The sequence below is a fragment of the Protopterus annectens genome, chromosome 5.part0 (genome assembly GCF_019279795.1).
Source record: "Protopterus annectens isolate FY-2018-M chromosome 5.part0, PAN1.0, whole genome shotgun sequence".
Classification (NCBI taxonomy): domain Eukaryota; kingdom Metazoa; phylum Chordata; order Ceratodontiformes; family Protopteridae; genus Protopterus; species Protopterus annectens.
The window spans coordinates 595,767,185-595,783,897 of record NC_056735.1 but is presented as its reverse complement, the minus strand read 5'-3'; positions in this window follow the sequence as shown (position 1 = coordinate 595,783,897).

The following is a 16,713-nucleotide window of genomic DNA, read 5'->3' as shown; positions in this document are numbered from 1 at the left end:
CTGTGTCATGCAAACATCACAAAAGGACATCTGTAGCCATGGTTAGCACTACACCTCTCCCTACACTGATTCAATAACCATGTTCCTCGGCTCTTCCTCGGCAATGCATCATCATTAACATGCATGATGTGCTGCTGAGGGGGAACCTTGACCACGGACACAGATTCATTCCATGTAAATTCTACATGTTGCCTACATGGATTTTTATTAAATCCTGGGTTATATGTTTCAATTAATACTATAAAATATTTATGCTTTACTTCTGTTTAATATTCCCATAAAAGTATATTTCATGTTATATAGTTCTGTATGTCTATTTGAAAAAAGTAAAGAATAAAATTAGAAATTAGCAGTAACATGTTTACAATGACTGTAGTTTTCATTGTGATTTCATCTCAGTTACCATATATAAGAAACGGTCTGAATGGAGATATGACAAAATCAGCAAGCAAAGGAGAGTAGTAGTGCTGGAACTGAATTCATCCTCAAGTCTTGGTGAGCACCTTCATGAGGTGGACCCTGTTTTTTACAGCTAACCAAGACAACACTAAGATATAGACTATATTTTATGTAGACTATATTTTATATTGCATATGTCATGGATAGAAGTAGGTTAAAAATAAAAAAGACTGCTGAATGCACAAGTCCCAAGATAAAAAAATTCCCAATCCTGGTAGGTGAACTAGGTGAACTATTGCCAGGACTGCAAAAATGACAGTTTGAGTCCTCAAGCACAGAAACATTCCTACAATGGGGTTAGGCCAGGGTCAGTGGGTGGATGGCTTCCCTGTTGTAGAAGAAAGTAGTAGTCCACAAAAAAAATCACAAAATGATAGGCCAAAAAAAGATCCATAAAAATGATAGTGTGGACTGTTGAGGATAAGAAAGAAATTATGTACTGTTACTACTATGCAAGATGCCCAGAATTTCCAGACAGAAGATATACAAAAAGATTAAGAGAGAAATTAGAGTAAAGAAAAATACTTGCACAAGAAAAACTGTCAAAAGCCTCAAATGCAAATCTGTGTTCATTAATACAACAGATTTATGAAAAATATTATATAGGCTAAGAAATCTTGGGCCATTTGGAAAAAAGATGTGACTAAGGAAGTGTAAAAATATAAAGAAAAAATCTAGAGATTTTTGAAAGGTATAAAAAATGAAGTATGGACATGGGAAAGAGCTCTATGAACATGGGAAAGAGAGAGAGCTCTGATATGGTGCAATATTTATGCAAAGGAGAAAGCCAAATTAATCAATAGAAGAAAGTAGCCCGAAAGATATTTGAAGAGAAATACAGGCAAAGGCACCCAGATATGGACAATTCCACAATGCTGAAAATAAGATCACAAAGGGGAATGTAGAACAAAAGATTAGTAAAGTAGAAGTTAAAGAAATAGAAGCTGAAGTTATGGAATACCTGCAAAGTGAAGGCATGTTTTATAAAGTCTAACACAGGTTATATCACAGCATGATGGAACAAGGGAGTCCCCAAGTAAGGAGAAACAGGAAGAGCAGGATACATCTAAAAAAGCATATGGACATGGGAAAGAAAAAAAATGAACATGGTACAATATTTATGGAAAGTAGAAAGCAAAACTAATCAATACAAAAAGAGCAGCAACAACGATATTTGAAGAGAAATGCAGGCAAAGGCATCTGAATATGAAAAAGTTTACAATACAAAATTTAAGAAAATAAAGGCAGAAAGGAGGACTAGCAATGGACAACATAAAGAAATAAAAGTGAGGTTATGGATTACCTGAAAAGTGAAGGATTTAGTGTAGAAAATCTATCTCTGACTCAATAGCAGCATAGAATAACGAATCCCCAAATTACAGAGAAACCAGTGGAGCAGGAAATATCTGATCAGTTGCCATATGAAGATACTTTGGAGCCTTTAGCAGCAATAGAGTATAAAAATTCAGTTGTAGTTGTACAGCAAAGGAAGGAAGAGGGAACCATGGGAACTCTGATAAAGTCAATGTTGTGGAGTGATATGCCAGTGAGGTCCCATTTGAAAGAACAATGGATGACACAGGATACAATTGAAGAGAATATGGCACAGGAAGATGCTCTGGAACTTTTTTGTAGAATTACCACATGGGAAATCAACTGTTTAAAAGCCTTTTATCCTGCTGATATAAAACCCTAACAAACATGATTCCCTGTACCTTGTATATATGCAATCCTCTCAAGTTCAAAATCGTCTATAGGAAATATTCTACATAGTCTCCCACTGTTTACAGCTACTCAAAGAACTGCCAGTTTGTGTGGAGTGCAGTCCCACCACAGGCCATCTAACCAGAGCTGTTCAATGTTTGGCAACTTTTGCCAGAGGTCTGGAGAGATTCTGCTGAAATCCAAAGCATCCCCAGTTAAAATAAAAAAGTACTCTTTGGGGTTTTTTTGCACTTTGCTGAGTGTATTTTATCATTTTGCTGTATAATTTTGCTAATTGTTAATGTATTTTTCTGCACTTAAAAAAGATGTTCTGTTGCTTTAAGTAGCTATACATAGCATAAACTAGATTCAGAGCTGCTGAATCTAGTCTGTATTTTTACATTTGAGTACTATTCCAGCCATCTTATATTAGGAGGGCCTTGCCTGCTCTCTTGGGTAAAAGTGTGTAGTCTGAGCCTCATCTGCTTCTGAGATTACTGGCGGAAAGCTCATCATGTACTTTCCCTCTGGTAGTTTAGCTTAGAAGTGCTTACATTTGCACAGGGTTACCCTCTTTTAACTGGATATGCTCAATGTTTGTTGAATTTTGCCAGAGGTCTGGTGAGATTCGGCTGAATTTCAAAACATCCACTGCTAAAGTAAAAAAAAAAAAAAAAGTACCTTGTGAATTTCCTTTCCACTTTGTTGACTGTATTTTATCATTTTGTTTCCTAATTTTGCTGATTTTTATTGTATTTTTCTGCACTTGATAAAAGCTGCTCTGTTTCCTTAAGTAGCTAGTACATAGCGTAGACTAAATGCATGTCTGCTGAATGCAGACAGTATTGATACAACTGAGCAGTATTCCAGCCATATTATATTAGGAGGGCCCTGCCTGCACCCTTGCGGCAGAAGTGTGTAATCTGAGCCTCATCTACATTGGAAATTACTGGAGGAAAGCTCATTGTGTGCTTTCTCATTGGTAGCTTACCTTAAAAGTGTTTAATTTCACCTTTATTTAAGCCTCACATTTGTGTGGGTTTACTCTTTTTGAACTGGATCTGTTAAATATTTGTTGACTTTTGCCAGAGGTCTGGATAGATTCTGCTGAAATCCAAAACATCCACTACTAAAGTTGAAAAAATAAGTACCTTGTGAATTTCATTTCCACTTTGCTGAGTATTTTATCATTTTGCTACACAATTTTGCTGATTTTTACTATATTTTTCTGCACTTAGAAAAAACTGTTCTGTTGCTTTAAATAGCTAGTACACAGCATAGACTAAATTCAGATCTGCTGAATCTAGCCTGTATTGTTACACTTGAGCACGGTTCCAGCCATCTTACATTAGAAGGGCCCTGTCTGCACCCTTGGGGCAGAAGTGTGTAGTCTGAGCCTCATCTGAGTTGGAGATTACTGGAGGAAAGCTCATTGTGTGCTTTCCCATTGGTAGTTAAACTTAAAAGTGCTTAATTTCACCTGTATTTAATCCTCAGATTTGCACATAGTTGTGCACTGCTCAGGTCTATATTACAATGGCAAAAGACAAGTTCACTGAACTTTATCGACACATAAATATTAACCTTTTGAAATGCTGAATGGCCACTTCAGCAATTTTTTTTCCCAGGGGGAAAAAAATCACTTAGCTGTCATTGGAGATTTGCACTTTTCCCCACTGTACTGTGATCTCAGAGTTGGTATATTTAGCTAGGCAGGTGTGGGGGGCACAGTCCCCCCACATCAGTTGGTGTGCGGGGTGAAGCCCCCCCATTATGCAGGGTTTGAAAGTTTGGTTTGTGAATGGCCGAATGATTTTTACCCCCCTGGGAAAAAATTCACTGAAGTGGCCTTTCGACATTTCAAAAGGTCGATGAACTCGCCCTTTGACATCATAATATTAATCCCCCCTGCTCAAAGGGGTTCAGTAGTGCCCTGTATAGATGCAACTGACTTGAAAGACAATTTTCTTCTATACATGTGTTAGTGAATTCTCCCAAGCTTCCCTGCTGCATTGCGGAAACTCAGTTGCACACTGAGAAGCATTGCCATAGTTTTCACCCTTAGCCTTCAATCGAATAACCCCCTTTGTTAATCCTAGAGCAAAATCTGGTCAAATTATCCCACTCCCAAATAGTAATTATGGTAAAAACCTGCCATAATGGACGGTCAGTTTCCAACCATTTCTTTGGCCAGCGTGACTGAAATGGGCATCCTAAGGCAATGTATTAATTGCCTCATGTATACTGACAACCACTTACTCCTAAAATATGTAAATACAATATGTGTGAGATATAATTATACTATGAAATTGCAATCAGTCCTCTTATGTAACAAAAAAACTGGCATCAAACAGATTGGCAGCACACACACATCACTTCTCACACAAAACAAGATCACTACACATAAACTCACATACTTGGAGGTACTCAGTAGAAGCCCACCAAAAGATCAGAGACCTCCCAAGGACAAACCACTTGCAAACAGTGCAAAGCAAATAGAATCCACTAAACATAACAAAACACACACACCACTGATTCAGCAAATAAGCCCATAAGGAAAAACACCCAACAATTATATATCCTGGTCATAGGCAACTCCATAGTGAGACAGACGGATATCCCCTCACCAGGCTGGAGAAGGTGAAGTACATGGTCAGCTGCCTGTCAGATGCCAGGATCCATCAAATCAAGCATGTACTCAAGTTACTCAACAATTACCGCTAAGACTTTGTCATAGCACATGTTGGGGTGAGTGACTTGAGATGTACCTCTCTGGATTATATGAAGAGCGACATGACTGAACTCTCAGATTATGTGTCCCAGGCAGGTATGTCCCTAGCCCTAAGCAGCATTTTATTGTGGCATCTTCCTGGGTGAAGGTATAGGCAAAAAATGATTGACTTCAATGATTGGCTTAGTTTCTGGTGTCAATCCAGGAGGCTCTAGTATCTGTGAGCCTGAAAAGACATGGTTAACAGACCACACTGTTTTGCCAGAGATGGTCTTCACCTGTCTCCTCTAAGCCTTTGGATACTGGCAACTTTGGGGGTCATTGCTCTCTCCTCATGCATTGCCTTCCCTGGTAAGGTCCAACCATAAATCTGTCTTGTTTGAAGTAATGATTAGACCTGACATCCTCATAGGAGTAAAAAAAACTGAAACATTTCTCCAAAGCAAACAACAGTCTATTAGGGATGATATGAAAAGTTTCAAACCCACTGCTAAAACAGACAACAATGACTCCTATGGAGAGAAGTACACAAATACTCTGTATAACCACCTAAACAACTATGTAGACTCAGCTGTACCTGACTGGATAAAAAACAGGTCCTCCCGAAAAAACAGGCCAACTCTGATGGACCTCAATTTAAATAGGTTATATAACAAAAGGAAGAAACTTATGTCTAAGAACAAGAGGGAAGTAGGTTGGCAATTTCCTCAGGTTTAGTATGAGAGGTACCATCCACTATAAGTGTAGCACATAGTTTTGTTTTCCTTTTTAGACTTTGGACATAGCTAAAGAATGCCTTATGATTATCCCTAGTTAGGTATGCTAATTTAAGCTTCAGAACTAGCTTTAGAGGACTTTACAAGATATCTGATTTGCTTGTTCAAGCTGTGGGTGTATTCTTCTTCTTCTGAGTAACTTCCCTCTTGTTCTTAGACATAAGTTTCTTCCTTTTGTTATATAACCAAACATCACCCCCCCTATCCCCAACAGACATACCCAAAAAAATACCTGACACCAGTCCTCTACCTAGTATCTCCAAAGAACAGGCTATATCTGCAGTCCCCAGGGCCAAAAACATTGTCTCTGTGGGACCAAATAACCTCCCATGCCACTTACTAAACAATCTAAAACAAGACCTAGTGGAACCACTTGGCATTCTCTTTAACCTCAGCCTGAGCACTGCCTTTGTTCCAGCAGATTGGAGAACAGCAACAATAATCCCCTTGCACAAAGGAGGTCCATCAACCAACCATGGGAACTATAGACCCATAAGCTTAACCAGCCTTATCTGCAAAGTCATGGAAAGAAACATGATGGATCTTATCAAGAAGGACACAGGTGACATTCAAATTCTTGATATGACCCAGTTTGACTTTATTAAAGGTAGATCATGGTTATTGAACCTGGTTGACTTCTTTGAGAATGTCACCAAAGCCATGGATGAAAGCAAAGCAATTCATAATGGCTATATCGACTTAGCCAAGGCTTTTGACACAACCACACACTCAGGTATCATTGAGAAATTCTACCAGCTGAGGATTAGCCCATGGGTAGCTAACTGGCTTACCGACAGAGTGCATACTGTCAAAGTTGTCGATTCAACCTCTATCAATAGATCAGTTACCAGTGGTATACCACATAGATCTGTGCTGGGCCTTCTGCTGCTTGAAATCTTATTTCTCAGATGTCCAGGTGAAAGTAGATGGCCTGTGGCTTACCAAGTTTGTTGATGATTGCAACCGGGTGCAATCATTGAGTCCCCAAACAATGTTAACATATTACAAAAAGGGGCTAACACAGACAAATTAATGGTACCAAAGCCATGGACTAAAACTAAATGCAAAAAGTGCATTATTATCACCTTTGGCAAAGAGGAAGTCCCCGCAAATTACAATATTGACAGCATCCACCTCAGCTCAAACCGTGTGGTGTGAGATTTGGGAATACAGATTGATAGCATTCTAAATGTTGATCACCATATGTCCAGAGTGGTAAGGAAAGCCTTCTACATTGCACATCTCATAAGTAAGGGCATCCCATCCAAAACTAAGGATGTAATAACTCCTCTGTACTCTTTCTTCATCAGCCCACTAATAGAGTACAATACCCCCTTTTGCATGTACCTCACAATACACCTGCATCAGCTGGAGAGACCGCAGAGGTTTCTCACCAAGAAAATTCAGGGTATCCAAAACATAACCTACATGAAAAGACTGAAAGCCCTGTCACTGTACTCTGTATCCTATAGGCTGCTGAGAAGTGACTTGTTTCTGGCCTTCAGATCAGTCTCTGACCCTGCCCTAATGGAACTGCTGCAAATCCACAAATCAAATGGGACAAGAGTCGCTTGCTCCAGGGATCTCAACCTAGCTAGTGGCATTAACAGAACATGCTGGAGAGACAGATATGTCTCCCAGTAATTGCCCTCCTCTGGAATAAACTCCCAGATCACATGAAGCAGAGCTCCTTAATAACCCTATTCAAGTGCAACCTAGGCAACTGGATGGGGGACTGTAAACTGACCTCTGGGGTGGCACCTATGTCCCTCGTGGACAGCGGCTGTCAGTGCTGATCATAGACTCATACTGCAAATTATAACCATCTAACCAAAGTCAACAAGGGAACATGAGTATTACACGGGTAGGCTTGTAAAGTCCCTAGGGCCATTAGCCTGGTAACCTCTTATGAACCTAAGAACCTATAATGATGTGCCTTCATATTAGAAGAAAATGATCTAAGGGAAGAGTTGCTTGATTTAACAGAGATGGATAGACATATAAAGATCAATGAAAAAAATAGATTACAGAAAATCAATAAGACTCAAAGTGGTAGAAGTTTGATAAAACAAATGAATACAGTGATCAGGACTGTTATAGAAATTCATGCAATATAACAGAAATAAATAGGATATATTACTGTGCAGCTAAATTAATAACAGATAAAGTCTTGCCACAAAAACTTAGGGCAGTAAGAGAAAAAAAAAGGGAAGAAATTAAATGTCATCATTGAAGTATTGAACAGAAGAATTATAAAGCAATTAAGACAAGTGTAACTGTTCGAAGAGTACAGAAGAAGGAACAGATCAACAAAAATACTCCAAAAGATAGACATGATAAAAGCAAAGTGCAGTACCAGAACAGATCAGGATCTATTGTAATAGATTGCAATCAATAAGTATAAAATTAATATATCCAAAAGAAAGAAAAGTAACTGTTCAAGCAAAAAAAAAATTATAAAAAACTAAAACACAGATAGTTCATGACAATATAGTAATTTATTATATACAAGCATTCACATAGACAAAATCCTTTCTCAAGTTATAAATATTGCTCCATCTCACATACATGTATATATGTACATATATATATATATATATATATATATATATATATATATATATATATATATATATATATATATATATATATATATATGTATATATATATATATATATGTGTGTGTGTGTGTGTGTGTGTGTGTGTGTGTGTGTGTGTGTGTGTGTGTGTGTGTGTGTGTGTGTGTGTGTATATATATATATATATATATATATATATATATATATATATATATATATTCTCACATACATATATATATATAAAAAATATAAATATGTACATACATATATATATATATATATATATATATATAAATATACATATATATATATATATATATATATATATATATATATGGGTTCACTATGAAAGACCGAAAACCCACAAGACAGATGCCCGTAATCTCAAGACCAAATACCTGAAAAACGAGAAGACCGACAGACCACAAGCACGAAATTGAAAATTGCGAATGATCAACACACATACAGTACATACATACACATACACACAGTGTCCCCCCAAACCCAAACAAATAATCCTGCACCCCTCATGTGGGGGGCTGCACCCCGACACCCCCCTACTTTAATATTCTAATTCTGAGATCACACAAACACACACACAAGGCAAACTCACACCTACACATTACAGTCCCTCACACACACACACACACACACACACACACACACACACACACACACACACACACACACACACACACACACACACACACGCACACACAGTCACAACACAAACTAACACACACTAAAGCCCCTCATAAATACACTTACACACAGATACCTACCTGAACCGCAACACCAGAAGCACCAACTCAATATCGTTTAACATCGGGATTTTGAGTTTTGCGCTTCTGGTCTTTCGGTAATATGGGGTATCGGGCTTCTGGTCTCGGTAATTTGGGCGTCGGGATTCTGAGCATTCGGTATTTTGTAGGGGACCCATATATATATATATATATATATATATATATATATATATATATATATATATATATATATATATATTGATCCATCAAAATTACATTTCAGTGAAACACAAAATAACGGAAAAAAAAAACAAAAAAAAAAAATAGATAAAAAACAAAACACTACATCACACTGTGCCCCCTCCCCCTACTTAAATATACTAACACTGAGATTGCACTACAGTGGGGAAGAGGATATATTCCCTTATCCCCCACTGTAAAGCAATTCGCAAATCGGCTTTCGCGAAATGGCACTTTCAATGTAATGCACTTTTGCAGAAGTGGACTAGTCCTTCTGTTTGTCGATGAAGTGTACTTTCGAGAAACAGAAGGAGACCCATATATATATATATATATATATATATATATATATATATATGTGTGTGTGTGTGTGTGTGTGTGTGTGTGTGTGTGTGTGTGTGTGTGTGTGTGTGTGTGTGTGTCTATATATTCAAATAAAATCAATGAAATTAACTAATAATGTGATCATCCTATTAAAATCGTATTTAAAAGTCAATGAGGTAACTTTCCAGATTTTAAAATAGGATGATCAAATTATTAGTTAGTTAGTTTTTATTGGTTTTGTTGTCATATCCATTGGAACATGACTTCACCTGTACCTAAATTGAACTATACACCTAGCCTTTTTGCTAATGCTCCACTATATTTACAGACATCACTGGTCAAATTGTTAAATGTTACTAGGAATCCTTTGGCACTTTCTGTGAATTTATTTACTATGACAAATACTTCTGGTCAAAGTACTTCTGAAATGAACATTTTTTTTGTAAAATTTTGCAATTTGAGTGGAAATTTCTGCAGTTTAAATTACTCCAATGGCAGAGGTTAAGTTCTGACATTTACCTTAAAGAACATTTGGTACCTCATGGTTTATGCATTTTAAAGATGCCTAATTGCTATCCAGATCTCCTTAAAGAATGACAGCAGTTAAATCTAAAGGTGAGCTCTGATTATATGACTTTTATGAATACTTTCTTTAAAAAATTTAATTAAATCTGTCTAAGGAAATTGAAGTGATATATGGTCATATCATGAATAATGCTACCTATAATTTTGCTGTCATTAAATTTAGTGAGAGACTGGATAACCTCCAGGTATTTGAACAATTAATCTTTAAATAAAAGCACAAACTAGCTCACAATCGAGGAGATTTTTTTGAAAAGGAATATTTTTAGTTGGCCCTTTAAGGAGGAGAAGATATTGATTGGTCAACATAATGAAGTGTGCACTGGTAATGAATTGTCACAAACTGCCTCTGCGACATTACCAAAACAGCTAATATAGATATAATGGAAAACATTGATTTTTCCTAGTGTTATTTATTTATTGGCATGTGTTTACCAGGAAAGTCCACTGGACCCATTTTCAGTGGAGGCCTGGAAGGAAAAGCTTCAATGTAACAATAACAATGTAACATTAAGCCTTACATAATGTTTCAGAACAAGATACAAATAAATTACAGAAGATAAAGAAAATTGCATAAAGAAATTATCAAAATTTACAGAAAGCTATTTAAACTGAATAAAACAATTATACTGTCAGCAAAGATAAAACATTCATAGTACAGAGAATAGAAACATGTCAAGATAAAACTAGGCAAAATGAAGCTGTTCTAATTTGAAACAGTTATAAGCGTCAAGGAATTCCAGAGAATTCAGGTGTTACACAGAATAAACAATAGGACAAAGTATAAAGACAATAAGAGGAGTACTTATAAATATAAGTGAGAGAGTAATTGGAGAGAAAAGTGGGAAAAATCAATAAGAGGGAGGAAAATATATGTAGGATGGACAGTAGAAAGTAGAGAATGAAAACAGATAGTAGAAAGAACATGGAAGAAGGGAGAGAAGAGGGTGAAAGGCAGTTAGGGAGTTTGGAGAGAGCAGGAGGAAGAACTAAGTAGATAAAAGTTTGCAAGAGAGTAAGAACAGATTAAGGTTTCGCTGGCAGAATTTGGTTATGGTGGAGGAAGCAACTGAACAAGTACATATCCAATAAGAGAAGAGAAGATTGTACAGTGCACTTTTGAAGTTGGAAGGGCTTTGTTCTATGCAGATAAATGTAGGTAGGTTATTCCATATCCTGGAAATATTTCAGGCGTATAATAACTCACCTGCAGGTAATTTGGGTTAATAAACTTGAAGGAGATGTTGATACTCAGACTGCAGAGACCTAATGGGGTTATAGGGGGTAAATAGGGAGCTATGGGTCGGGCAGTCTTGTGGTTTATAAATGCATTTATGTGTGGTTGTGAACTGAAGGAATAGTAGGTAGTGGGGAAATTCAAGCCACTGTAATTTTTTAGGGCAATACAGTAATGAGTAGAATTGCAACTATTTGTCGCAAATTTGGCAATCTTGTTATAGCAAGTTTCTAGTTTTGTTCTCAAGGAGGACTGCAGTTAGTAAAGGTGCACTGTAATTTGGATAGGGTAATAAGTAAGATAGTGCTAATACTTGTTTAGTTGGTGAAGAGTGAAACTTATTGTGTCTGTAGAGTAATCCAAGTTTTTATGAGTTTTACTTATTTTGGATGTGCAGATTGAATTTAAGGTTTTCATTAATTATAACCCCTAACAATTTGCTATGTATTACTCACTCAATTTTGGTGGAGTTAAGAGAGAAAATATTGAAGTTAGCTTTATTGATAGGGGTATTTCTCTTGGGAGTAAAAATCATTAGTTTAGTTTGTTTGGCATTTACAGAGAGATGATTTTTTTGTGAAGACAAGTTTCCATGGTGGAAAATGTTAGCTTGGGTAGTTTGCTGTAATATATTTATGTTAGGAGCATAGCAGACTATAGTGGAGTCATCTGCATGTTGGACTAAGGAGGCATGTAGGATAGCTAGGTGAAACTTGTTAATAAAAAATGTTAAACAGAAGAGGGCCTAAAATAGATCATTGGAGTACACCTGTATGATTGCAAAGATAAGGGGAAATAGAATTTTGCCATTTAACAGCATGATCTCTGTTGGAGAGATAGCTTTTGAACCAGTTAAGTGTTTGGAGGGATAATTCTATACTAGAGAGATGGGAGAGGAAGATAGAGTGAGAAATGATGTTGAATGCTTTAGATAGGTCCAAGGAAAGGGCTGATATAATATTTCCTGAGTCTCGAGCTTTGTTAACTATATCTAAAAAGGAAATTAGTGCAGTGGATGTGCTGTGGCCTGGGCAGAAACCATGCAGTGTTGGGGAGATGATTTTGTTGTTTGGAAGGTAATATATGAGTTGTTTTTGCAAAAATTTTTCTAGGATTTTAGAGATGGGGGAAAGTATAGCAATGGGTAGGAAGTTGGAGATATCGGTTGATGAGCCACCTTTATGGAGTAGTAGGATGATTGATTTTTCCAAAGGCAGGGGCCATAGGATTCTTGGATAGATCTGTTAATAAGTAAGCTAATGGGACAGGCCACTGTATTAGCAGCGATTTTGAGGAATTTGGCAGGAATCCTATTGGATGAATTTGTGCAGGGTTTTAAATTCTGAAGGAGTTTTTTGATGTAGGACGTAGGGATGGGAGAGAGAGATTAAATTCTGGCTGGGAAGATTGTTGTGTGCAGTTAGGAGGGGGTTGCTGGAGCATTGAGAGTTGTGTTTTGAGAAGATTGAGTTAATGGGAGGAGTCTGAGTTAAACTGAGTTGTAAGGAAACAGGGGAGGAGTGTGTAGGAGTAGAGTCACTTGGCTGAGGTAAAGAAAAAGTAGCAGTAATATTAGCAATAGTATCAATAAAGTAGGAGTTAAAGATGCTGGCTATTTGTTCAGGAGGCAATTCAGGATGTGGGCAGGGACTGGGTTGGTGCTGGGGTTCAGGAGATTATCGATGGAGGACCAGAACAATTTGGGATTATTTTTTCTATTTGTTTGCGAATTCCAGAAGTGCTGCTGTTTGTCTTTAGAGATGCTTTTTTTAGCTTGGTTTCAGAGCTGTTTGCAATGAATGAGGTTGGAAGGATTTTTGGATTTAACACAGGTTTTTCATGCTTTGTCCCTATTACTCATGATTTGTTCAGTGGCTTTTGTTAACCAAATGGCATGGTTAATTTTGAATCTTTTGGTTCTGGTAGGAGCTAGGATATCCAAAAATTTTAGAAAGGAGTTATTGAAGTACAGCAGAGCATTATCCAGTGGAGGAATTTTAAGACTATTCCACTTAAAGCTATTTAGAATGGGGGGGGGGTTAAACTTTGATAGGATTTGGACAGGTTTGATATTATGGAGTTTTGGGAAGGATGAACAGGTTCATATAGCATGGGCAGGGAGGTGGTCACTAATGGAGATGGACATGATGCCAGATGTTATGTACTTGGAGGGGTCTGAGACAAGAATCCAGTCTAGGATGGAGCCTTGATTGGTTTTGTTGTTGTACCTAGTAATGCTAGAGATTAGTTTGGTAAAGTGAACTAGATTTATGCTAGTGGATTATTGTTTGGAAGAGGTGTAGGCCCAATCAATATTCATATCACCAAGGATAATTGTTTCATTTTTTTATGGTATGGGAAATTCAGGAAAGGATGTATTCTAATACTGGCATTTTATTCCCAGGGGGAATGCATAGGACAATAATACAAAGTTTTTTAGAGCAGTTGATATTCAGAAGAGAAATCAGAATCTCAGCATTTTGGAATTGAGGAATAGGGTCTGTAAATTGTGAGATGTTGAGGGTATTCGGGTAGATGCTGGAAATATCACTTCCTTTTTTATAATGTCTATCTGCCCTAAGTACACTACAGTTATTTGGGAGAAACTCAGAGGCCTATATGGTGGGTTTCAACCAGTTCTCTGTAGCAGCTAGGATACTGGTATTGTTTTGTGATAGCCAGGCATGCAGCTTGGAGGATTTATTACAGATACTTTGGAAATTCAGTGTACTTATGTGAAGAGTCTTTGGAGTTTTAGTGGAGTTAGGTATTAAAGAGAAGAGAGTGGGAGAGGGCCCAGGATTTGGCTGAATGTTTCTGTAGCAGATGAGTGCAGAAAGAGTATGGTACATATGGTATATGATATGTGAGAGCTTGGAGATTATAAAGAGAGGATAGTGGTATTGGGTGTACGGTATGTAATGTAAGACATGACTAGTGGAGAAAATTAGAATTTTGGCACAGAGAAGATGAGTTGTATAATATAGACTAGGGCTAATGATGGAATAGGAATACTGAGAAGAACATGTGTGTTGTGATAAAGAGTTAATATTGGTAGGTAATGCATTTGGATTTAGTGAGGTTGCTTGTGTTAGAAACATGAGAAATAAGGAGAAGAGGAATAAAATTATTGTTTATAGAAAGAAGGGAGACATAAAAATGTAATGTAAGACAAAGGAATGAGGAAAGTTAGGCAGAGAGGAAGTGTGGGGAAGGAAATGGGGAGGGATGATTGGATGAGGAGCAAGGGTGTATGTCTAGTAGAGCATTAATGTAATAAAAGTGAGGGTGAGTGAGAATGGGGGTAGGGTAGGAGAGTGGAGTGGTGTATTGAGGGCAAATTGAGTGGGTTGCACTGAGGTAGCAGCAGGCAGCAACAGCACAAAAAAATCAACTAGCAAAGTGCTACTCAGGCCAGTGTGGAGCTGAAACAGTGGGGTGGTCTGTGCACTATTGGGTGGGTTAGTTTAGCCAGGTTCAAATAAGATTGTGAGAATAACCAAACTATTTAATGTCAGAGGCTACAAGGTAACAACAGAGTAGTGATTACTATGGAAAGGAGTGTGGGGTACTTAAATAAGCATGACCGAGTGGTGTGCACACCATTAAACAAAATTAGAATTAGGGAGAACCAGAACTATAACTTGCCTATTGCTCCCACAGCTATTAATGTTAGTTGCAGGGTTCACTAGTGGAGATGTAAAGCTGCTCACTGGCTTGTATAGAGGGAGATGATCCTGGTATGCGGCCGTGGTTAAGAAAACCTTCTTGGGTAGAATTAGTACTGAGGCTGAAAAGACAGAAAAGAAAGCAAATGTAAGGAATAATACAGGCTGACAATGAGCGCAAGGATGTGGGAGATTAAAATTAAAGAAAGAGAGAGAGAGATAGAGAGAGAGAAAGGATATAACACAAAATTAAGAGAGACAGAAAGAAATTTAAGGAAGATGTAACAAAATAATACAGGTCAAATGTTAGGAGAAGGAGTAAGTAAGAGTAAGCCAGGATACAGCAATGCGGCATGTTCCAACTGAAAAGTGTTGACAATCAGAGACAATCAATCACAGACAATCAATACTTTTCCAGTACCAGTTTTAAATTCTCATTTTCAACAGGTATCACAACACAGAAAGAAAAACTTTGAGGAAAACAATGATGTACAGCAAGGAACAGAGTTTGAGCAACAGTTAACACCAGTATATAATATTTCTGTTTTTGAGCTGAACTGTTTTGAAACTGAATTGTTGGATAAATGTTTATCCTTTATCCCACTACAGAAAGTAGACATCATAGAGATTTTGACAGAGCTTAGGCTATTTGTACAAAATGAACTGGCATCCCACCTAAGCACCATGTTCAATCATAGCCTCACCTCAGGCTTTGTGCCCACTGAATGGCACACAGTGATGGTTATCCCAATACACAAAGGGGGAGCACCATCGACCCTGGGAACTATGCCTCATTAGCCTAACAAGCCTGGTCTGCAAGGGCATGGAACATATCATGGAACTTATAAACAAAGACATTGCTAATCTCCAAACTCTGGACCCCACCCAGTTCAGGTTTGTAAATGCCAAATTATGCCTCCTAAACCTAATAGACTTCTTTGAAGCAGTCACCAAAGCCATAGATGAGGGTAAGGTGGTTCACACAGCTTATCTAGATCTTGCCAAGGCTTTTGACACCATCCCTCACTCTGGAATTAAAGATAAACTCTCTAAGCTAGGTATAAATCCCTATGTCACAAGATGGGTTGCCAACTGACCTACTGACAGAACCCACATTGTGAAAGTAGCAGACTCCAAATCCAACTTCAGACTAGTGACAAGTGGAGTACCACAGGTTTCAGTGCTGGGTCCTCTCCTGTTTGGTATCTACTTTTCTGAAGTACAGGCTAACCCAGAAGGTCTTTGGCTAATGAAGTTCACAGATGACTGCAAACGAGGAGCCATAATTGAAACTCCTAATGATGTGGACATCCTACAAAAGGGCCTCACTGAGACAGATGCCTGGTGTCAAAGCCATGGCCTCAAGCTCAATGCCAAAAAGTGCATTGTCATCCCCTTTGTTAAAAACTCTGTGCCCATGAGCTACCACATAGGTGGTAGTCTACTTAACACCAAAAGTATGATAAGAGACCTTGGGACAGGTGAGCAGTAGTCTCTCCTTTGATAATCACATCATCACAGTAGTCAGGAAATCCTTCTATGTGGCACACCTCATCACAAAAGGTTTCTCATCCAGGAAAAAAGAGGTCATTGTTCCCCTCTACACATCACTCATTAGACACACTATAGAGTAGAATGCCCCTTTTGGTATGTACCTCACAAGACATCTA